Below are 23784 nucleotides of genomic sequence, written 5' to 3'. Positions count from 1 at the left end.
TTTAGACATTCTCAGGACATTATTTTTTCTACCTCAGAGAAATGCTGAGACCACTAAGAGACTGCTTATTTAATTCACTGAATGAAAACTAATCTAAAAAGTAAAAATATTTATGTTAATGCTGGAAATGATTCTTGGGCTGAAGAAACTCTGGTCTTAACCTTTTGTGAGTTGTTATATAATTGCACCCTACAACTCCATAATATTTTAATTTCAAAATATAATATGTACTAAAGGTACCAAAGAATTTCTTCAAAACCACGCACAGGCTTTCTCCATTTTCTTCTATCACCATATGTATTTACAGATAATGAAAACTCCCATTAAGTAAAATTCTAAGATCCAGCTAAATAAAAGGAGGACTGTCCAGTATTCACAGAATGCTAATATATAGAACAAAGTTGGGGGAAGGAGCAAAGACCTGGATTCTAAAAAGATGAGCAATTTGAGTGGTTTAAAAAAAAAAAACAACAACAAAAAGATGGGTTAAAAGTTTATATCTAAATAAAAGGCAACTGTTTTGAATAGCTCTAACAATCCCATAATAAGTGCAGTATCAAACATAGGGTAATTAATTCAGTGGACTTTTCCCCTTTCACTGACAGACTGAACAGCTCTGAGGATAATCTCCTTCACTCTCCCAGGGCTCAGTTGGAAGATTCATTATTTATGCCCTCAATTGTTTACTCTGTCCTATTTTCCATCCATCCAGGCCCAAGGGCAGTGTTATCACTGGCCTGTTTCCAAAATGAATGTATTATTAGTTCACTGCCTAACTAGTTACAAAACCAAAGATAATCAAACAAAATGGTATCCTACTAATGAAGAGCAACCCTACCCACCACTTGATCCAGGAGAGAAGTTAATGACAATGCTGACCCAATGTTACCAAAAGCTAATTCTCTTAGATGGATGAAGTGAGATCCATTTGTCATTCTAGCCTCCCCCCGCCCCCCCTTTTTTTCTGGTGAGCCATGGAGCAACATATATGCAAATCTAACAGGATTCTTAAAGGGCAGTATCATTAGAAAGGCAGCTCTGGCCCTCACTGAGAGCAGACCTGTAAACTACTGTGGATTAAACTGATTGAGATGCATTTTGCCTAGCAACCATTCATTAGGAAGAGTTCAGTAACTCACCAACAATCGATTCCACGTCTTTATCTGAACAGATAACAGACTCTACCAAGTCCTCTACCCTCTGTATTCAGACTTACAGCAAACAACTTCCTCAAAAGATTCAGCTTCCAAGAGTCAACCCCTGGGGGAGGGGGTTGGGTTTAAAAACACACATAATATTGTCTCAGACACCTGACAAAGCTGAATAGCTTAAAAACTACCACCAGTCACATCTCCATATGAATGCATTCATTGTCTCTAAATACGTCTCTCACATAACAGCGTTCCCAGCTCTTTTTGCTTCTAATATTTTCTCATCTCAAGCAACCTTTTCCCAATTCCAAACCGTACAACACTCAAGCTGATTATTATGAGAATCAACGCCAAGGGTCCAATCTTTTCCTTTACCTTCTCAAGGGGATCATTTTATACTTCTGATGTGAATGGGGGATTGGGCTTGAATCTCCCTTTAGAGAGAACACAGGGCCCTTTTTCTTAACACATCCTAAGCTGTGACTCACAGAAATAATCAGGATGGATAAAAACAGATTGCTAAAGAAAATTAAATCAGCTACTTTAACTTCAGCAGCACCATGTCCCTTCAACTAAGAGATTATGGGAAGTCATGGCTTCATATAATGGTTTCCTTGCAGAGGACCAAATTTGAGGAGTTCCAGCCCCTTTAAATGATATTTGGAGATCAGTGTAAATACACCTATGATTAGTTCTATACATAGCCTTTGCTCCTGGGGGAAATTCTCTGGGGAAATCACTGTACCATGCAAAATATTGATTACACAAATCAGGCAAGAAAATATATAAAAATATTAAGTGAACAAAGTGTAATATAACTTTACAAAGCTGTATTAACTGTCTACTCATGGGTAGACAAAAAACCACCTAGGATTCCAAATGGGCCGGCAACTTATTTTTTAGTAGAATCAAGATGAAGTGATACATGCTTTAATATAGCCTCCAAATATTTTCTTTGTTACTTCCTCAGTTTGCTAGCTTAGACATCAAAGTGCACGTTGTTTTACACAATAGCTAGCTGTCAAAGCTTCGATGATTTTTAATAGTTCATTCTCAGTAACAAGTTAGGTTAAAAAAAAACTAAAAACATCTGGGGCCTTTCAATTTAAACATTATGGAGTTGTATGGGATAGATGAGTAATAAGACAACCCAAATCCAACAAAGGTTTACTATGAGTCTACTGTTTTGCACAATTCTTTTTAAAGATTTTTTTTTTAAGTAATCTCTACACCCAACATGGGGCTCGAACTTACAACCATGAGATCAAGAGTTGCATGCTCCACTGACTTAGCCAGTTTGGTGCCCCTTTTTTGTATAATTCTATAGCAAGGCTACTTGAAATGTAAAAGGTAGACAGACACATAGATAGATAGACAGACAGACAGACAAACAGAGAGACAGACTCCTAATCCCTAGTAAGCTTCTACAACTAAGATGGTTGCCTATCCTATTACACTTCTTCCTCATAATACTTGGCTTTCACCACAAACTGCCCCTTATTAGAGATCCAATAGGTCAATGCAAAGAAAAAACACTGATCCAATTAAAACTATAAGACAGCTCCAGCATATCAATTCTGTCTTCAAAACTGAATTCCAGTTAGAACAATCTGTGGAAACTGAACCTGGATTATAAGAATCTCTCAATCATTTCAATTAATATTTAGCAAAGAATGCTGCCAAAAATTGATATTCATCCCATCTGGTATTCTAGTTCTTTGCTAAGCAACATCAAGATAAATCTGGTCCAAACACCTTTGGTGAAAATGCCCAGTTAGATTAAGCAAGTTTATCACGAACACTGCCACTCACCACAGAAAGACAGACAGACAGACACACACACACCATTTGTTTCTAACACATAAAATTTGGGTTTTCTATCTTCAATTGATAACTTTCCACTCAATTAAAAACTTAATAAAGAGGCTCCTGATTTTGGCTGAAGATAAGCTCTGTGTCCTTCAGAAAGAAGAGATCTATAAATTGTAGAAGTAAAAGAACTCAAAAGAAATAAATATAATTTAAATTGTTAATGCTACAGCCACCCAATTTCATAAAGTTTGGGAGGGAGGAAACTTTAAAAAATAATTGAACAAAATTCACCTGGATTTTTTTAAAGTTTGGTTCTGTCTTTCATGACAGAAACTAACCTCTCTGAACATATGGATATAAGAAATAAACTGATGGAGAAACAGACAAGACTTTTAGGTTTCAGTAACAGTAAGGTAAGTTTGCTCGTTTGATAGATTTCTCCAGTAGGGCTGAGTACTAAACAAAGCAGGTGACAAGATACTCAGGAGAAGACTTTAACAGAGTTAATCGCTAACAACTATTAGGATTTCCTTTAACCACCGTTTGACATGGGCTGCTCCCTCTTTCCACTAGCATCTCCGTTTTCAGATTGTTTTTGCTGAATAAGGCAGTCCCAAGTAGGAAAATGGTGAAGACAGCCTTAATGGACATGGATGCAGTACAGTACCAAAAACCCATTCCTAGCCTTTTTTTTCTTTCTTTCTTTCTTTCTTTCTTTCTTTCTTTTCTTTCTTTTTCTTTCTTTTTCTTTCTCTTTCGTTCTTTCTTTGCGGTTTACTGCATCAGATGCCACGCAAGAAAGAGCTCTTTTCTTCTGTTCATTTTACTTCATAAGAGACCGACATCGATGTATCAGTAAAAAAAGATAAGAGTCCTGAATCTCCTTACCCTGCTGCAGGGGTGAGATGATGGGAGGGAAAGAAGAATGAAGGGTAGAATCAGAAAATCAAAATAAACTGATGGGATGTGGAGCTCTTACTTCCCATTCCATTTCCCCTTTCCTCACAAGGTTAAGTCGGCTGAAGTCGGGGCTGCATTAGAAAAAGCACACACACGCACACGCACACACACCTTGAGCCCTTGAAGGGAGGTGAGGATCGCTCCGCAGCGCTCGCCCGGTGGGGCTCCAGGCTCCGCCCCGCCCGCCTGGGGCAGCTGAACCCTCCTCGCCCCGCCCGGGCAGGAGGGATGAGAAGGGGCTTATAGCTGTCTTGGCTGGGGGAGGGGGAGGTGGCAGCTCCGAGTGCCAGGCTCTCGGAGCACAGCACTCCGCGGTGCGCCGACACCCCCTCCCCCAGCCGGCAGCCGCTTGCTACCCTTTGCTGCCGGAAGCCAGCCCCGCCCCCTCAACTCCATCCCGGCCCTCCGCAAACCCCCTCCTGCCCGCACAGCCAATGGCAAGCTAGGGAGCCAGGAGAGCGACCCGCCAAGCAGCCAACTGGGGAGGCCCACTGGGAGGTCAGCCGCCGGGGATAGGCCAGCTACCCGCGGCCCCGGCCCCTGCGCGGCTCCTCTTTGTTAGAGCTGCCCGGATCTCTCCTGACTACCACCCCAAAGCCGGGAGGCAAGCATACCACAGCTGGGCCAAGTGATGCTGCGCCCCTTCTATCGCTCCCCAGCCCACTCTCTGCCTGGGTGCTAGAGTGCCCCTATCCAGACAATACCTCCCAGAGTGCCTCAGACTTCCACAGCAATAGCCACCAGATGACACCCGACACTAAAAAGATGCTCCTGGGGCCTCTGCCTCGCCCTTCTTTTCTCAGGCTAATCAACTTCACACCGTGGATAGATTTAGGTTGCATATTAGATCAGCTGCAAACATCAATCCACCCTGTCTGAAACTCCTGCTTCCTGTGACGCAGAAATTAAGAGGGGAGGGGGCATATCGGGAAGGTAGTTATCTCGAAGTTGGTGGGGGTAGGAGAAGGAATACATCAAATAATCTGCAAACACACACACACACCAAAACACACAGTTGGCTCGAATCCAGTTCAGATATAAAACATCTACATCCAATTAAATCCAAGCTAACCATTCCTTTAGCAGGTTTCATTACAATCAGGCAACAAGTATCTAAGTCTTGTTCAAGCCATATGCCAAATCTCAGAAAAAACTCTCAGCAACCGCCAGGTCGCTGCATAACTGGCAGGCTGCATCAACACTTCAATCACTAATGCCAACGTTAGGGGCATAACACAGCTGGGATGGAATATGTCAAAGACTGTAGAATATTTTCTTAGGTGTAGTGGTGGAGCAGTGCATGGGACTCATTTAAGAAAAATAGGGGCGCCTGGGTGGCTCAGTCCGTTAAGTGTCTAACTTTGGCTCAGGTCATGATCTCATGGCTCCTGAGGTCAAGCCCCACATCAGGCTCTACACCGCTTGCTCAGAGCCTGGAGCCTACTTCAGATTCTGTGTCTCCCTCCCTCTCTGCCCTCCCCTGTTAACGTTCTGGCTCTCTCTCTCTGTCTCTCAAAAACAAATAAACATTAAAAAATTAAATAAAAGTAAAATAGAGGGGAACCTGGGTGGCTCAGTCAGTTAAGTGTCCGACTCTTGATTTCACTCAAGTCATGATCTCACGGTCATGAGATCTCACGGCTGGGGAGTTCGAACCCCGCATGGGGCTCTCTGCTGTCAGTGCAGAGCCCACTTCAGATCCTCTGTCCCCCTCTCTCTGTCCCTCCCCACTCGTGCTCTGTCTCTCAAAAATAAATAAAACATTGGGGCACCTGGGTGGCTCAGTCGGTTGGGTGTCCAACTCTTGGTTTCAGCTCAGGTCATGAACTCGTGGTTTGTGAGTTCTAGCCCTGCGTCAGGCTCTGTGCTGAAAGCATGGAGCCTGCTTGGAACTCTCTCTGACCCTCCCCCGCTTGCTCTGTCTCTCAAAATAAATAAATAAACTTTAAAAAAAAACATAAAACATCTTTTTAAAAAAGAAAGAAAAAAGAAAAAGAAAATGGGGATCAGGGAAAGTAAGCTATTACCTATATTGTCATTTTTGTCCACAGAATTCTTGCAACTAATGTTAAATACCTACATCATACTCTACAATCCCACTTAGTTCCCCAAAGTAGTACTATAGTTTTTAAAAGACAACAAAAGGTATTTGTAATTTAAGTAGCCCTTTCTTTTTCAATGTTTGTTTATATTTGAGAGAGACAGAATCCAAAGCAGGCTCCAGGCTCTGAGCTGTCAGCACAGAGCCCCATGTGGGGTTAGAACTCACAGGGTATGAGATCATGACCTGGGACACTTGACCAATTGAGCCACCCAGGTGCCCCTAAGTAGTCCTTTCTTAATTTGGAGTTCAAAGCATTTCATATCTATAACCTCAGTCTTCTTATAAGATGGAAAAGGAGCTGTACAGACATGCCCATTTTAAAGACAGCTCTTCTTTCTAACCCAAATTAAAAGACTGGCTTAAAACAGATTTATGGAGGAACCTCACTGATGTTTCATAGAGTAGCATTCATTAGGTTCCATATGAAAAGAACTAAATGTGAAACTTTTTGATTTTAAAGTCTGCTAGCTTAGCTAGCTACCCAGCCGGTAAGTCCAGTCTCATCCTATCATCTCCTGACTTAAACCAAAAATTCACGAGCTAATTCATATCATTTAGCAATTCCCTGGCATTTTCCATATTAAAATAACTAAAGAATAAGAAACTACTGCTCAAAGTAGCTAACCATAAAGGTAATCTTGATGTCTAAGGGAAACTTCTGTGTCAGTACCTTCCTTCAGATTCTAGCCTTCTCGATAAAGGAAAATTTTTTCTCTTTAAGGACTAAACTAGAAACTAAAATTTACATTGTTCCGAGAACACACATGTACCAATTAATTTGCCAAGACATCAAAAACAAGGAACCAAACATACCAGTCTCACCACTATTATCACAAATGTTCTTGGAAAGTGGATAATTCCGATAAAATTTCTGATATCCTCTTCTATAATATAAACGTGGAACTCTTAGGGAGTTTCAAACACCTTAACTAAATTAAAAAGTCAAATTCACCTTGCCCAAGTATCTATACAGTCCACAGAAGAATTACAACTATTTAATAAAAGATCACTGGGGAAGCCCAAAACATTTTCTTCTAAAGAATTCAAGTCCAATTTCTTTTCACGACCCTCAAATGTACTCTATCTTACTACCATAACCCTAACAGAGACCCTTAACATGTCTGTGCAGTAACTATAATTTCTTTCTAGTCTTCCTCATTCTGCATACCATTGCTTTCAAGTATTTGTTCTTAAAAAACACAAAGTTTGGGGCGCCTGGGTGGCTCAGTCGGTTAAGCGGCCGACTTCGGCTCAGGTCATGATCTCGCAGTCCGTGAGTTCAAGCCCCGCGTCGGGCTCTGTGCTGACAGCTCAGAGCCTGGAGCCTGTTTCAGATTCTGTGTCTCCCTCTCTCTGACCCTCCCCCGTTCATGCTCTGTCTCTCTCTGTCTCAAAAATAAATAAACGTTAAAAAAAAAATTTTTTTTTTTCAAAAAACACAAAGTTAGGAGCACCATGGTAGCTCAGTCGGTTAAGTGTCTGACTTTAGCTCAGGTCATGATCTCACGGATCTTGGGATCGAGCCCCGCATCAGGCTCTGTGCTGACAGCTTAGAGCCTGGAGCCTGCTTCAAATCCTGTGTCTTCCTCTCTTTCTGCCCCTCCCCCCACCTTGGCACGTGCGCGTGCTCTCTCTCTCTCTCTCCCCTAAAAATAAACAAACATTGGGGTGCCTGGGTGGCTCAGTTGGTTTAAGAGTCTGACTTCAGCTCAGGTCATGATCTTGCAGTTTGTGGGTTCAAGCCCTGTGCTGACAGCTCAGAGCCTGGAGCCTGCTTCGGATTCTGTGTCTCCCTCTCTCTGTGCCCTGCCCCCACTCACACCCTGTCTTTCTCTGTCTCTCAAAAATGAATAAACATTAAAAAAAAATTTTTAAAACACACAAAGTTACATTTATTGCACATTTACTAGGGCCAAGGCCCTGTGGCAAGAACTATATATTTATATTTATTATTTTGTCATAATAAGTCTATGAAAATTTCCCCATTTTTATAGATAAAGAAACTGAGGTGCAGAGAGGTTGAAGATCTTCTCTAAATCATATGGCTGGTAAATGGAAGAGTCAGTATTAGAATTTGGGGGGAAAAAAAGAATTTGAGTCATTTTGGCTCCAAATCTAATACTCCTATGCACTAAGCTATATGTGGCTCTCTGGTACCTATGTCATCCAGCCAAATTTCCACTCTATAGCTGTTACATGTTCCATAATCTGGCCCTATCTTACACTATCAAACTTACTTCCCACCTTTCCCTAGCATGTTTCCCCACACCAGACAAACTAATCTGTTTGCTCACTGTCTATCATGTTCATCCATTTCTATTTTCATGACATGACTTGTGCTGTTATAACCATGCCATTCAAATCCTACCCATTCTTCAAGTTCAAATTCCACCTTCCTTGTAGAGCCTTCTTTGATGCTGTCAGCAATGATTCCTTTCCTGAATCACTATTACACAATTTAATACCTAAAAAAAATTTTTTTAATGTTTACTTTTGAGAGAGAGGGAGAGCGCGCGCGTGCGAGCAAGCAGGGGAGGGACAGAGAGGGAGACACAGAATCCAAAGCAGGCTCCAGGCTCTGAGCTGTCAACACAGAGCCCGACTTGGGGCTCGAACTCACAAACCGTAAGATCATGACCTGAGCCGAAGCTGGAATCTCAACCAACTGAGCCACCCAGGCACCCCAATAGAATACTTATTCTGTTATCTAATATGTGATTTGTCTTCCTACTTTAGACTGTAACTCAGAACTTGTATTACATTTGCCTTTGTCTCCCTTCCCAATTATGCACAGTAAGGCACACATAGCAAAGTCCTCAATAAATATTTAGACCAGTAAACTTTATAGCAAAAGAATAACCCAAATCACTTAAACCACCCAAGTTCTCAAAAAAGCCACCAAAGTTGAAACCATTAATAATACTCTTCATTCATCTTCAAGATACAACAATCAAGTTCTAACTCTGCCACTACTAACTACTTACTTATCCAGTATCATGGACAAATTGATCGGAGGGGCTTCAAAAGGGCTGGTAGTGTTTCTTGATCTGGGAACTAGTTACATAGGTAATGTTTAATTTTTTTTTTTTTAATGTGTTGTTGTTTTTTTTTGAGAGAGAGACAGACAGACAGAGTGTGAGCAGGGGAGGGGTAGAGAGAGAGGGAGACACAGAATTCAAAGCAAGCTCCAGGCTCTGAGCTGTCAGCACAGAGCCCAATGTGGGGCTTGAACCCACGAACTGTGAGATCATGACCTGAGCCGAAGTCAGACTCCCACCCGACTGAGCCACCCAGGCACCCCGGTAATGTTTGTGAAAATTCACTGAGTTGTACACTTATATGCACTTTTCTATACTGTATATATTTTGTCTCAATGAAGTTTTAAAATATCAAGTTTCAGATTATAAAATAATCACATCTATTTTTAAGCACATAGTAGTATTATATATGTCTGTAGGTCCAAGAAAATACTGGAACATATAATATATACCAATCTGTCAATTGTGGTTATCACTAAGAGGAAGATTAGAAAAATAAGAGGGAACAAAGGACAGAAATTTTTTTTTAATTTTTTAAAAAATGTTTTTATTTATTTTTGAGAGAGAGAGGGATAGAGCATGAATGGGGGAAGAGCAGAGAAAGAAGGAGGCACAGAATCTGAAGCAGGCTCCAGGCTCCAAGCTGTCAGCACAGAGCCCCACAGAGCCGGACACAGGGCTCAAACTCACGAACCGCAAGATTATGACCTGAGCCGAAGTCGGATGTTTATCCGACTGAGTCACCCAGGCGCCCCCAGAGAACTTTTTAAATTTATTTTTGTTTTTAAAATTTTTTTAATGTTTATTTTTGAGAGAGAGAGAGAGAGAGAGAGAGAGAGCGCATGAACAGGGGAGGGGCAGAGAAAGAGGGAGACATCGAATCCAAAGCAGACTCCAGGCTCTGAGCTGTCAGCACAGAGCCCAATGTGGGGCTCAAACCCACGAGCTGTGAGATCATGACCTGAGCCGAAGTTGGATGCCCAACTGACTGAGCCACCCACGTGCCCACCCCCACAAAGAACTTTTTAAATATTTGTTTCACTGGATCTTTCAAAAAGTAAGCAACATGCATTAATTTTGTAATTTTAATAGATTAGCTGAGTAGTGGAACTAACATTTTCTATAGTTTTTAAACGTTTTATGCGGAGCATGTCTAACTTTTATAATCAGTAAAAGATGCTGAAACAAAACCACACTGGCTCTTAAAAACAAAAAGAAAAGATCAATAAGCTAGACTGAAAACTAGTTCAAGTAACTAATATCCATCCAGTATGATCACACTTCAGTATTTCTTAAGTACTCTGGCATATTTCCCAAATGACATTTATAACAAACAAACACCAAAAAACAAAAAAACAAACACCAACAAACAAAACAAAACGGAAAAGTGTCAAAGGTGCCTTTGACAATTTATTCCAATCACGATAACTATACTGAGGGGCACGTGGGTGGTTCAGTTGATCAAGCGCCGACTTCAACTCAGGTTATGATCTCATGGTTCATGGGTTTGAGCCCCGGGTCAGGCTCTGTGCAAACAGCTCAGAGACTGGAACTCACTTTGGATTCTGTGTCTCCTTCTCTGCCCTCCCTGGTTCACACTCTGTCTCTTTCTCTCTCTCTCAAAAAATAAATAAACATTAAAATACATATACATATATATACAACTCAGAACTGAATAACAAGGACAAAACAATAAAAACGATCTATCCTGAACATAAGCTGAAACTTTTTTTTTTTGTTTATTTTTGAGAGAGAGAGCTTGAGCAGGGGAGGGGGAAAGGCAGAGAGGGGGACGGAGAGAGGGAGGGAGGGTGGGAGGGTGGGAGGGAGGGAGGGAGGTAGAAAGAGAGAACCTTAAGTAGGCTCCACACCCAGCGGAGTCCAAAGTGGAGCTTAATCTTAGAACCCTGAGATCATGACCCGAGCTGAAATCAAGAGTCAGACTCTTAACTGACTAAGCCACCTAGGTGCCCAGAAGCTGAAACTACTAAAAGCACATTTTCCCCATAAAGACCTGCTATGAGACATTTTATAGAATTCAAACACCCATGTGACACAACAGACTTTGATTTAAAAACAAAAACAAAAACAAAACCCTTATTATCCACCAGTCTTAAAGAGAACAGCAGGTCTGAAAAAGAACAAGTGTGAAAGTTTAAAAAAAAAAATGAGGATGCCTTTATTATGTCAATGTAGCAAAGTATTTTTTTTTTTTAAGCTGGCTGTATTTTCTCTTTCGGACACTAGAGGGAAGTTTAAAATCCATTCACTGTATCTTTGGATTCATTCATTCATTCACTCATATCAAAACTGAATAAGCTACAGTCCCTGTCTTTAAGGTGCTTAGTCCAGTGAGGGAAAACACAACAGTTAAAAAAAAAGAAAAAAAAAAGCAAACTACAAGAAAGAGCCAAACCTCAACTTTTTTACAAGACTGTGGGTTTTGGGAAGGACAGAAGGGGAAGCATTTCTGGCAGAGGGACTAAAAAAAACCATGTCCATATAATAATTCACACTAGACAAACCAGCATATCCAAACTGGCTTATTCCCCTATTTATCTTCCCCATCTTAATCTAAATGGAAATAACATATAACTACAAGTTACTTTAAACAATTATCTATAGAAACGAGAGGCATGAAGTGTTAACATGTGTGGAAGATTTGCTAAAATATCGAACTGACTAGGTTTCAAAACCTATTATACACAGTTTTTAAAATTTTTATAAAAAGTTTATTTAAGTAAGCTCTACAACCAACATGGGGTTCAAACTCACAACCCTGAGATCAAGAATTACATGTTCTTCCAACTGAGTCAGCCATGCACCCCTATTATACACAGTTTTAAAAACATGAAAGTTGGGGCTCCTGGGTGACTTGGTCAGTTAAGTGTCTAACTCTTGATCTCAGCTCAGGTCTTCACCTCAGGGTCATGAGTTCAAGCCCCTCAACAGGCTCCATGTGGGTGTGGAACCTACTTAAAACAAACAAACATGAAGATAACAGATACAACTGGAGTTAAGACTGCTTACTTAATAGGAGTGTCTGGGTGGTTCAGCAGATTAGGCGTCTGACTTCAACTCAGGCCATGTTCTTGCGGGTTCGTGAGTTGGAGCCCAGCATCAGGCTCTCTGCTGTCAGCACGGAGCCTACTTTGGATCTTCTGTCTCCCTCTCTCTGCCCCTTCCCCACTCATGCTGTCTCTCAAAAATAATCATTAAAAAAAAAAAAAAAAAGACTGCTTACATAATAAAAATTCTCATCTGAAATCATGATAAATTATACAGCTCCCTGAAAAGTGTGTCAAGGATAAAAAATAGAGGTTTCCTAAATGTGCTCTGTCTTACACAAATTAAGTTTCCCAGAGTCAGGAAATAGAATTCTCTGACAATTAGCTTTCACTGATGCCTTTGTAAAGAGACATCTTGCTTAGCAAATCATTTCCACACCTAAATAATTCAAGCCTACACAGGAAAGACTAACACTTGAACTCAAAGTCACCATGGAATGGAATGGAAACATTTGTGTGGTGTATTTTTCCCTAATCCTAAAATAACTATTGCATCTTTTGCTATGGTTTGGGATGTCTGGATTGTTTGTGTTGGGGTTGGGGAGTTGGAGACAAGGAACAAGTTGTTAACTTCTCATACTGAGGGTAAATTTCTCATATTCAAAGGGTGGCACATGGTAGAAAAAGTAAAAGCCAGCATCTTGAAAAAGTTTCACACACATACACAAAATGAGGCGGCAAACTTGTGAATCAAGCATGATTTGGCATCTTTAAATGCAGAGCCGATTCTCTTCTAGTGCCAAAGCCAATGGCTTCTCCTGTAGATGAAATGGCACAGTTCCTGAAAAAGCCCTGGACGCTGTTTCCCCACAATCCTATAATCTGTCAGAAGACAGAAAACAAAAAGAAGGCTTTGCCAGCCAGAAAAAGCAAATTATAACCAACACAGAGCCAACACTTTACTTCAGACAGAAGGAGCTTTTCTATGCATCTTTGGAAGGAGAGAGACAAAAGAAGCTTACTATTGCTCAAATAACCAAGGCAAACATTTTAACCAAATACCATCTTGGATAAGCATTTGATGCAATAGTCTGCTTTCTCACTTCTTAGTCATAGCCTTAAAGAATAATTTCCAACATTTATGGAAAAGAGTTGATGGCCACAAAATACAAAGAATTTTTACAATTCAATATGAAAAAGACAACCAAAGGGGAAATTTTCTTTTCTTTTTCTTTCTTCTTTTTTCCCAAAGGGTACATTTTCAAAGGGCATGAACTGGTAGTCACAGAAGAAATATGTAAGGTCAAATATTATATATAATTCTATATTGTTAAAAACCAGTAGAGGGGCACCTGGGTGGCTCAGTTCATTAAGCGTCTAACTCTTGGTCTCGGCTCAGGTCACAATCTCATGATTCAGAAGTTTGAGCCCCACATTGGGCTCTGTGCTGGCAGCGTGGAGCCTGATCAGGATTCTCTCTCTCTCTCTCTCTCTCTCTCTCTCTCCCTCTCTCCCTCTCTCCCTCTCCCTCTCCCTCTCTCCCTTCTCTGCTTGTGCTCGCTCTCTCTCAAAATAAATAAACAAACATTAAAAAAAAAAAAAAAAAAGGCAATAGAAAGTGACTTTTCCATACAGGCAGCTCTTTTTGCCCCTGGGTCCCATACGGGCGATTTAATAAAACCACCTTTTTTCACCAAAGAAAGAAAAAGAAAAGAAAGTGCTTCTCCATACAATCCTAAGGGTATTTTGGCTTGATAGTACTGCCAACTGCAAGCCTCAGAGAAAACCTTGGCTACTCAGAATGAAAAAAAAAAAAAACAACAAAAGATAATGATATTTAAAATCACACTGTACAGGGGCTCAGTCAGTTAAGTGTGTAACTCTTGATTTCAGCTCAGGTTTGGGAAATCAAGCCCCACACTGGGCTCTGTGCTGACGGTGTGAAGCCTGCTTGAGATTCTCTGTCTCTCTGTCTCTCTCTCCCTCTCTCTGCCCCTCCCCGGCTCATGCCTGCTCTCTCTCTCTCTCTCTCAAAACGTTAAAAATTTTTTTTTTCTAAATCACACTGTACACTTTAAATGTCTTACAATTTTATTTGTCAATTATAGCCCAAATAAGCTGGGGGAGTTGGGGAGATAAGGGTGCCTAGCTAAGTAATACATACCTAAAAATATTTAGAATAGAAGCTTTGTGAAACATCTACTCTGGGAAGGAAACTATTAAAAAAATGGATACAGGTAAACTGCGAACTAAAGGAACTAAAATAAGAATGAAAGATGAACCTTTACCTGTGAACATAAAACAGCTGAAGCCAATCCCCAAGCCTACAATGAACAAGGGAGATCATAGAAGTAAATAAAAGAAAGTCTAAATATAACCACAGAGGTAAAGCATCTCTAACAAAGTAAGCTTACTCAACTGCCTTGCTGTAGAAGCAGGCCATTCTGGGACCCCCTTTCCAGTCACCAAATGTGAAAGAAAAGCAAATAATGCCTGGATGGGACAAAAGTCTTCCCATCAAAGAGGAAAAGAAAGCTAAGCCTTTTGCTTGTCCTTGATACAAAGAGGGAAAGAACTGTGGGAGAACTCAAATTCCAGAAAAAAAGGATTCAATTCCAACCTATGTAAAGCTAAGAACTTCATGTCGCTTTGTTCTAAAATAAGCAATACACAGGTCCCTACTGAAAAAACAATACACAAGATCCCAACTGAGCTGTCAGCAGGGTAAAGTTCTAAGCACGTCAGCACGTTATTGCTTAACCATTTCAGTTTTCCCTTATCGGTTTCAGACATAAAAGACCCACATCCCAAGTTTCTTCTATTGTTAATGCCAGTTTAGAGGCTGAGAAAAATTTAGTTCATCCGATTCAAATTTCAAGCATTTTCTAAGTGCATTATAGGTAATGATGCCACAGATTCTATATTTAACCTCAGGTGTGGAACAAGGAGTGCTAGCTTTGGCTGAAATGGCACCATGTCCCTCCTCCAAGCCTAACTGCAACCATCACCTAAGCTTTCATCAAAGTGGCTATATGGTGTCATCTAAAATAAATTAAAGTGCATTTTCAGTGCTTTTTTGTGAGTGGTTCTACTAATTGGCTATGATGCTTTAAATACAGATAATAAATCACCCCTACTGGTCCTTTAAATATTCAGCATTATAACTGCCATAGGCTAGGGGCACCTGGGTGGCTGGGTCGATTGAGGGTCCAACCTCAGCTCAGGTCATGATCTCGCAGTTCGTGGGTTCGAGCTCCGCATTGGCCTCTGTGCTGACAGCTCAGAACCTGGAGCCTGCTTCAGATTCTGTGTCTCCTTCTCCCTTTGCCCCTCCCCCACCTCTCAAAAATAAATAAACATTAAAAAAACTTTTTTTTTAAATAATCCCATAGGCTGGCAGTCATACCCTCATTTGAACCACAAAGCCAAGAATGGTAAAAAAAATCTTGTGATACAAATCCTCTGAAGTGATATAATAAATTTTTTGGAAATATTCTCTAACTAAAATTTGTTTCATTATGGTTCCATAATTGTTACACTCCAGAATTAGGGTAGCAGTATCTTTTCCCAAATCTGGAACTATTTTTTCTTCAAATAGTATTTATAAAAATATATCACCTTTCTCAAAAGGAACTTATGGCCTCTAACAGACAGCATGTTGCTAATTTTCACAACATCCCAATAAAGAACTATTATTTAGCATCTATATCACACTTTAACTTGCAGAAGTGTTTTACAATATTTTCATTAGTAGTCATGCCTCACAACCACCCGTGAGCTAAACTGGTCCTGTTATCCTCATTTGAGAGCTGAAAAAACTGATGTATTATAAGGCCAAGGTCAAGCCAGTCTGCTTTTCCAAAACCAGGAAGCTAATTCTTAAAAACAGTATCATTCACTCAACCAGTGTATCTGTATTGCTCATAGTCCTAGTTTTAGTAGGTTCTTAGAACACAGAAACCCACCTAAAATGAGGGTACAAAAACATTAAATTATTGTTATAACACTTCACCAAAAATACACAACCACATTTGAATATAAATAAGTAAGGATTTAATAACAATGACACAAGGAGTTTCCAGACATTGGTTCCCAAAACCTCTATGTCATCATACGAAAACAAAAAAAGGATCAAATCCTTCTTCATCTTATTTTTCTTCTTAATCCACTACAATCAGACTTCTATCTCCATCACTCCAATGAGTGGTTCTAGTCAAGGTCACCAATAACCACTAGGTTGCCAAACCCCACGCGTACTTCTCTGTTCTTTTCTGAGACAATAATCAATACAGTGGTCCACTCCATCCTTGAAACATATTTTTTACTTGGCTTCCATAGCATCACTGGTTTTCCTCCTACCTCACTGGCTGCTCCTTCTCCTTCATACCTCTTTTCTAGCCACAATCCATTCCTAGGTGACCTCCTGATTGAATTTCATGACTTCAAACTCTACCTACATGTTGATTTCAAGTCTTCAATGCCAGCCCAGATTTCTCCCAGGAATTCCAGGCTTTTCTATCTTATAGCTCCAGTTGGCTATCTAACAAGCACCTCAAACTTGATATGACCAAAGCAAAATCCTTCCACCAGAATCTTACCCATCTCAATAAATATTATCACCTACCTAGTTTCCACAGCCAATAATGCATAAGTTAGGCATGATTCCTCTTTGCCTCACTCCCCCTGGCTGCTGCCAATCCCTGAGCAAGTCCCGATGACTTCATTTCCAAAAGAAATTCCAAATCTACTTCTCTACAGCTCTTCTACCATCACTCCAATCCAAGTCACCACCAATTCTCATCTAAATTAGTGCAAGCCTTGTTACTAGTCTCCTTGCCTCTACTCACGATCTCCCTACAATGAATCCATTTCCACACAGAAAGCAGAACATTCTAATTACAAATCAATTCACATCATATGCCCGCTTAAAAACCTCTGAAGGAAACACATTACCCTAGCTTTCAAACCTCAGTGTCATCTGGTCTCTGCCTTCTTCTGGCACCACTCTCCCTCTCACCACATTCAAGTCACATTAGCCTTATTTCTGTTCTTCCAAGATATGAAGTTCATTCCTCTTTAGTTCTACACTGGAATGTTTGATCTGGTAATCTCTGAATTCTCCTAGATCTTAACTGCCATACTCTGAAAGGTATTCCCTATTCTAACCTAAAGTAGCTGCCCATTCACTCTCTAACACATCAGTCTATTTTAATTCTCTGCATCGTATTTATCATAACTGGGTTTTAAAAAGTTGTCTGTTGTCTGTTTACCCTCCCTAGAATACAAGCTCCATAAGAGGACAGACTGTCCATCTTGATTAGCAGTGTATTACTAGTGCTCTACACATACTAGAAACTCAAAAAATTTGGCAGGCTTAGTTACCCTTACCCACAAAGAGCTCACAATCCAGTTGAAGAAACAAAACAACACTTAAATAATAAATGTAATGCTAGCAGGATAATAAAATGTTACAGTAGCCCAGCAGCAGGAGTGGTTAATTCTGCCTTGAGAACTAGGAAGACCTCACAGAAGAAATGAGCTATGAGCTAAATCCTAAAGATTAATTAGGAGATTCACCACATTATTGGTTATGTTTGCTTGTTTTGGAAGAAACGTCCATGGAAGAAAAGAAAATAGCTTGAGCAAAAATGTAATGAGGAAAGGAGGAAGGAAGATGGAACCAATCATCTATGTGTTAAGTGTGCTGTGAATGATAAAGAATCCTAAAGGGAAAGAGCATAAGTAGTCTTCCAATTTAGGAAGATTGCTCTTGTACCAATGTGGTGGATCAACCGAAGGGGTAGTAAGACTTGAGGCATGAAGACCAGTTAGGAGGTTATTGCAACTGACCAAGTAAGAAATAAAAATGGTCAGGGCACCTGGGTGTCTCAGTCGGTTGAGCTTCCAACTCTTGGTTTCATCTCAGGCCATGATCTCACAGTTTCATGAGTCGGAGTCCCACATTGGGCTCTGCTCTGAAAGTGCGGAGCCTACTTGGGATTCTCTGTCTCCCTCTCTCTGCCCCTCCCCTGCTCACGCTCTGTCTGTCTCTCGCTCTCTCAAAAATAAATAAAACATCAACAAAATTAAAAAAAGAGAGAGAGAAATAAAAATGGTCTAATCTATGACTTTGGCAATATGGTTGGAAAGAAAGAGGCAGATTTAGGAGATCTTCAACGCTAAAATCAAATCTAGGGATCAGGCAGATATGAGTGGTAAGGGAGAAGAAAGGAGCAAGGTCAAATCCAACATTTTTGATTTAGCAACTGTATGGCTATTAATAGCATTCAACCTGTCAGGGAATCTAGAAGGTTTAGATTTTGTGGCAAAAATAATGAATTCCAAGATGCCCATAAGATGTCCAGGTGGATTCTGGAAATATAGGTCTGGATCCCAGGAGACAGAGATTTGAGTTAAATATAGAGATATGAATTACATTACCTGTGAAAAATAAAACAAGAAGAGGGTGGCTAAGAACAGAATTGTCAGCAACATTAACACTTAAGGACTGGATAGAAGAAAGGGAGACTAAAAAGAAATAGAAAAGAAAAACCAAGCATGGACAGTTTAAAGAAGCAGAGAAGCAAAAACTGAAAAATTAGGGGTGCCTGGGTGGCACCCAAGCGGTTAAGCATCCGACTCTTGATTTTGGCTCAGGTCATGATCTCACAGTTTGTGGGTTCGAGCCCCACACTGGGCTCTATGCTGACAGCTCAGAGCCTGGGGCCTGCTTCAGATTCTTGTCTCCCTCTCTCTCTGCCCCTCCCTCAGTCATTCTCTCTCTCCCTCTCCTTCAAAAATAAATAAACATTTAAAAATTTTTAATTAAAAAATTAAAAATTAAAAAAAATTAATAAAAGCAGAAGGCAAAATAAATCAAGGACTGAAAAGCATCATCTGGGTTTCACAATTAGGTCACTGAGCAATTTCAGTGGAGTGTTGGGGACAAAATCAAATTACATGCTTGAGGAATAAATAGGCTATGAGAAAGTAAAGAGAGCAGGAGAAAGACTACTTTTAGGAATAGTAGAGAAACTGAGCAGTAACTGGGGGTAGGGTGGGGACAAAGAATTGGGGAAAAGAAATAAATACGAACATAAAAACAGTGATATAACAAGGTCGCAGAGGGATTAACAATATGGAGAAGAAAGGAAAGGCCAACAGATGAATACAGTAAAGTCTGCAGGTGTGGAAAAAAATGAAGATAACTTCCACTTGATAGCCTTTGAGAGAAAGGTGGGGGAGAGAATAACATTGAAGGACTAGAGATCAGCTGGGTTAACAATTTACAAAGAGCAGGCAAATAAATATTCCAGTGAGACACGGGAGCCTAACCAGTCACCCACACAACCCCCTACTAAGAAGAATGATCTTACTTTATCTAAAAACATTTTTTTAAGTTTATTTATTTTTGAGAGAGACAGAGTACGAATGGGTTAGGGGTAGAGAGAGAGGGAGACACAGAATCTGAAGCAGGCTCCAGGCTCTGAGCTGTCAGCAGAGCCCAACACAGGGCTCAAACTCACGAACCATGAATGAGATCATGACCTGAGCTGACGCTTAACTGACTGAGCCACCCAGGCGCCCCTGATCTTACTTTATCTAAATAAAAGTTCTTACTTGGAAATTTGAGATCTGATGGAAAATCAGAGTAGTTGTGGAAAGAAAGAGCAGAGACGATCCAGAAACACTAGCAAATAGTTCAAATTGCCTCTCACAAGAAAGCAATAGCAGAGGGAAGAGGAAGGATGCAAGCAGAGGAGGAACGCTGTTAATCAATATTGGACCTGGTCCAGCTGACCAAAAATCACAGCCAAGTTTTTCTGTGTCTTACAAAATCTAAAAATCCACACTAACCTGGAAGTTGTAATACTTCTAAGAATTTGAAGGGTGTGTCCTGCCACAATATTCCGAGTGTCCAAGCTTCATTCAGTTCATTAAGTAATCCCTGGGAGAACAGCTTGGCTAGACTTTGGATAATATTCATATATACCCCCATTAACTTCATAAATCTCTCCCTATACTTTTTCATGCACTGAAGTGGAAAACATACTGATAACACAGCAGTGTCCTAGGATAGAAAGAGAGTAGGGAAGGAAAGCTAGTAGCATTATGCTTGAGAATAAGCAAACTTAAAGTAGAAAATAAACAGCAAAATATTCTTGAAGTCTTAAGAATTAGAGTACACATTGCAACAATGTGGATGGAACTAGAGGGTATTATGCTAAGCGAAGTCAGTCAGTCAGAGAAAGACAAACAGGGGCACGCCTGGGTGGCTCAGTCAGTTAAGCGTCCGACTTTGGCTCAGGTCATGATCTCATGGTCTGTGAGTTCGAGCCCCACATCAGGCTCTGTGCTGACAGCTCAGAGCCTGCAGCTCTGCAGCCTGTTTCAGATTCTGTCTCCCTCTCTCTCTGACCCTTCCCTGTTCATGCTCTATCTCTCTCGGTCTCAAAAATAAATAAACATTAAAAAAAAAAAAAAAAAAGACAAATATATGACTTCAGTCATATGAGGAATTTAAGATACAAAACAGATGACCATATGGGAAGGAAAGCAAAAAGAATATAAAAACAGGGAGGGGGACAAAACATAAGAGACAAAACAGATGACCATATGGGAAGGAAAGCAAAAAGAATATAAAAACAGGGAGGGGGACAAAACATAAGAGACTCTTAAATACAGAGAACAAACTGAGGGTTGCTGGAGGGGGTGTGGGGATGGACTAAATGGACAAGGGGCATTAAGGAAGATACTTGTTGGGATGAGCACTGGGTATTATACGTAGGGGATGAATCACTGGAATCTACTCAAAACATTTTTGTGTACTGTATACTAACCAACTTGGATGTAAATTAAAATTAAACAAATTAAAAAAAAGAATTAGAGGGGCGCCTGGGTGGCTCAGTCAGTTGAGCGGCCGACTTCAGCTCAGGTCATGATCTCGCGGTCCGTGAGTTCGAGCCCCGCGTCGGGCTCTGCGCTGATGGCTCAGAGCCTGGAGCCTGTTTCAGAATCTGTGTCTCCCTCTCTCTGACCCTCCCCCGTTCATGCTCTGTCTCTCTCTGTCTCAAAAATAAATAAAAAACGTTAAAAAAAAATTAAAAAAAAAAAAGAATTAGAGTACACAACTGCATTACAAATTAAAATAAATTCTAAAGGATCTTAAATTGTCACTCAGACACTTTTCACCATGTATCTTTTTTTTTTTTTTTTTTTTTTTAAAGTAAACTCTACACCCAACAACCCCAAAAGTCCCATGCACTACTGACTGAGCCGGCCAGACATTCCCATACTGTGTACCTTTTATGTTACTTAAAATATATTCAAAAAAGAAAGAAAATTAAGTTAAAATTCAAATATATTTAGGAAATTACATTTTTGGAATTCTTCTTTAAAGTCTCCCTCTTCCACCCCCAGACTTTTTTTTTTTTTTTAAGGTAGGCTTCACACCAAGCATGGAGTCCAATGCGGGGCTTGAACTGAGATCAAGAGTCAGACCCTCAACCCACTAAGCCACCCAGGGGCCCTCAGACTGTTCTTTTATTTTTACACAGTAGAATTTATTTTTTAGTGCTCAGTTCTAAAAGTCCTCATAAACATACAGACGTGTAACCACAATCAAGGTACAGAATAAATAGTTCCATTACCCTCCAGAAATTTCCTCATTCTACTGCTTTGTAGTAAAACATTCCCCTACCCCTAGAGCAAGACAATCATCAATCTGCTCTCCACTGTCCCTATAGTTTTAAGTTTTCTAGACTATCATATAAATTCAATCAAATAGTGAGTAGCCTTTTCAGTTTAGCTTCTTTCACTTACCATAATGCATATGAGATTCATTTATGTTATTACATATATAAATAGTTCCTTTCTATTGCTGAGTAGTATTCCACTATATGAATATATTACAGTTGGTTAATCCATACCAAAGATGAAGGACATTCAGGTTGTTTCTAGTTTTCAGTTGAGTACAAATAAAAAGCTGCTATAAATATGGGAGCACCTGGGAGGTTCAGTGGGTTGAGCATCCGACTTTGGCTCGGGTCATGATCTCCACAGTTCATGGGTTCGAGCCCCATATCAGGATCTATGCTGACAGCTCCAAGCCTGGAACCTGCTTCAGATTCTGTCTCTCTCTCCCCCCTCTCAAAAATAAATATTTTTTAAAAGATACATTTATAGGGCCACCTGGGTGGCTCAGTCAGTTAAGCAGCTGAGTTTGGCTCAGGTCATGATCTCGCGGTCCGTGAGTTCGAACCCCGCGTCGGGCTCTGTGCTGATAGCTCAGAGCCTGGAGCCTATTTCGGATTCTGTGTCTCCCTCTCTCTGACCCTGCCCTGTTCATGCTCTGTCTCTCCCTGTCTCAAAAATAAATAAAAAATGTTAAAAAAAATTAAAAAAATAAAATAAAATACGCATATTTAAAAAAAGATACATTTACAAATAAATAAATAAATAAATAAATCTGCTATAAATATTCACATACAGGTTTTTATGTCCTAGGTTGTCACTCCACTGGGTAAATACTTGGGTCACATGTTAAATGTTTGTTTTACTTAGTAAGAAACTACCACAGTGTTTCCTTAAGTTCTAGTTGTTCCACGTCCCTGCCAGCCCATAATCTAATCAGTTTTCTTTTGTTGTTTTTTTAGCCATTCTAATGGCATATCTCATTATTTTTAATTTGCATTTCTCTAATGACTGAGATGTTGAGATTTTCACACACTTACTTGCCATCAATCTATCTGCTCCAGTGAAGTCACTCAAATCTTTCACTCATTTTTTTGTGGTGCTGTTTGCTTCTTGATGAGTTCTGAACTCTTTATACATTCTAGATACAGGTTTATGTATGTCTGATATACAATTTGCAAATATTTTCTCCCACTCTGTGTCTTGTCTTTTTTAAGTTGACTCCATGCCCAACATGGGGCTCAAACTCACAACCCTGGGATCAAGAGTCACATCTCTACCAACTGAGCCAGGTGCCCCGTCTGTGTCTTCTCTTCATTCACTTAAGTATCTTTTGCAGAGTAAAAGTTTTCAATTTTGATGAAGCCCAATTCATCAAGAAAAATTTTTTTGGATCTTGTTTTTGGTGTTGTATCTAAAAACTCTTTACCTAATTCAAGGTAACAAAGATTTTCTCCTGTATAAAATATTCCAAGTATTTTATAGTTTTCCATCTTATATTTAGGTCTATGATCAATTTTGAGTTAATTTTTACAAATGGTATGAAGTATAGTTTGAGGCACATTTTTTCTTTCTTTTACTTTAGATATCCAGTTGTTTCAACAACTCGTTGAGAAGACTATCTTTTCTCCTTTGACTTGCCTTTGTACCTCTATCAAAAATCAAATGGCTTTATTTAATACTGTGGGTCTATTTCTGGACTTTCTATTCTGTTCATTGATCTGTCAAACTATCCTTTCGCCAATACCACACTGTCTTGATTACCATAGCTCTTCAGTAAGTCTTGAAATCAGGTAGTGGGAGTCTTCCAACTTTGTTGTCCTTTTTCAAAATAATTTTGGTTATGTTGGTCCCTTTGCTTTTCTTTCTTTTTCTTTCTTGTTTTTTTTAACATTTATTTACTTCTGAGAGACAAAGCATGAGTGGGGGAGGGGGAGACAGAGAGGGAGACACAGAATCCAAAGCAGGGTTCAGGCTCTGAGCTGTCAGTACAGAACCAGATGCAGGGCTTGAACCCA

At 40.1% G+C, this 23784-nt stretch overlaps 1 protein-coding gene across 4 annotated transcripts in view; it reads right to left on the bottom strand.

Annotated features, from left to right (window-relative positions):
• FAM222B (family with sequence similarity 222 member B) overlaps positions 1 to 23784 on the bottom strand; it is an 81318-nt gene that overhangs the window by 40705 nt on the left and 16829 nt on the right. The window contains exon 1 of one of the 4 annotated variants that reach the window (XM_042914649.1): positions 4035 to 4266. The exons of the other annotated variants lie outside the window; for them this stretch is intronic. The gene's annotated coding sequence lies outside the window, so the exon portion shown is untranslated. Of the gene's footprint in view, positions 1 to 4034; positions 4267 to 23784 lie in introns of those variants that run through there. 4 annotated transcript variants of the gene reach the window in all.

The sequence above is a fragment of the Panthera leo genome, chromosome E1 (genome assembly GCF_018350215.1).
Source record: "Panthera leo isolate Ple1 chromosome E1, P.leo_Ple1_pat1.1, whole genome shotgun sequence".
NCBI lineage: Eukaryota > Metazoa > Chordata > Mammalia > Carnivora > Felidae > Panthera > Panthera leo.
Note: the sequence above shows the minus strand (reverse complement) of the source record. Positions and strands in the feature narration are given on the sequence as shown.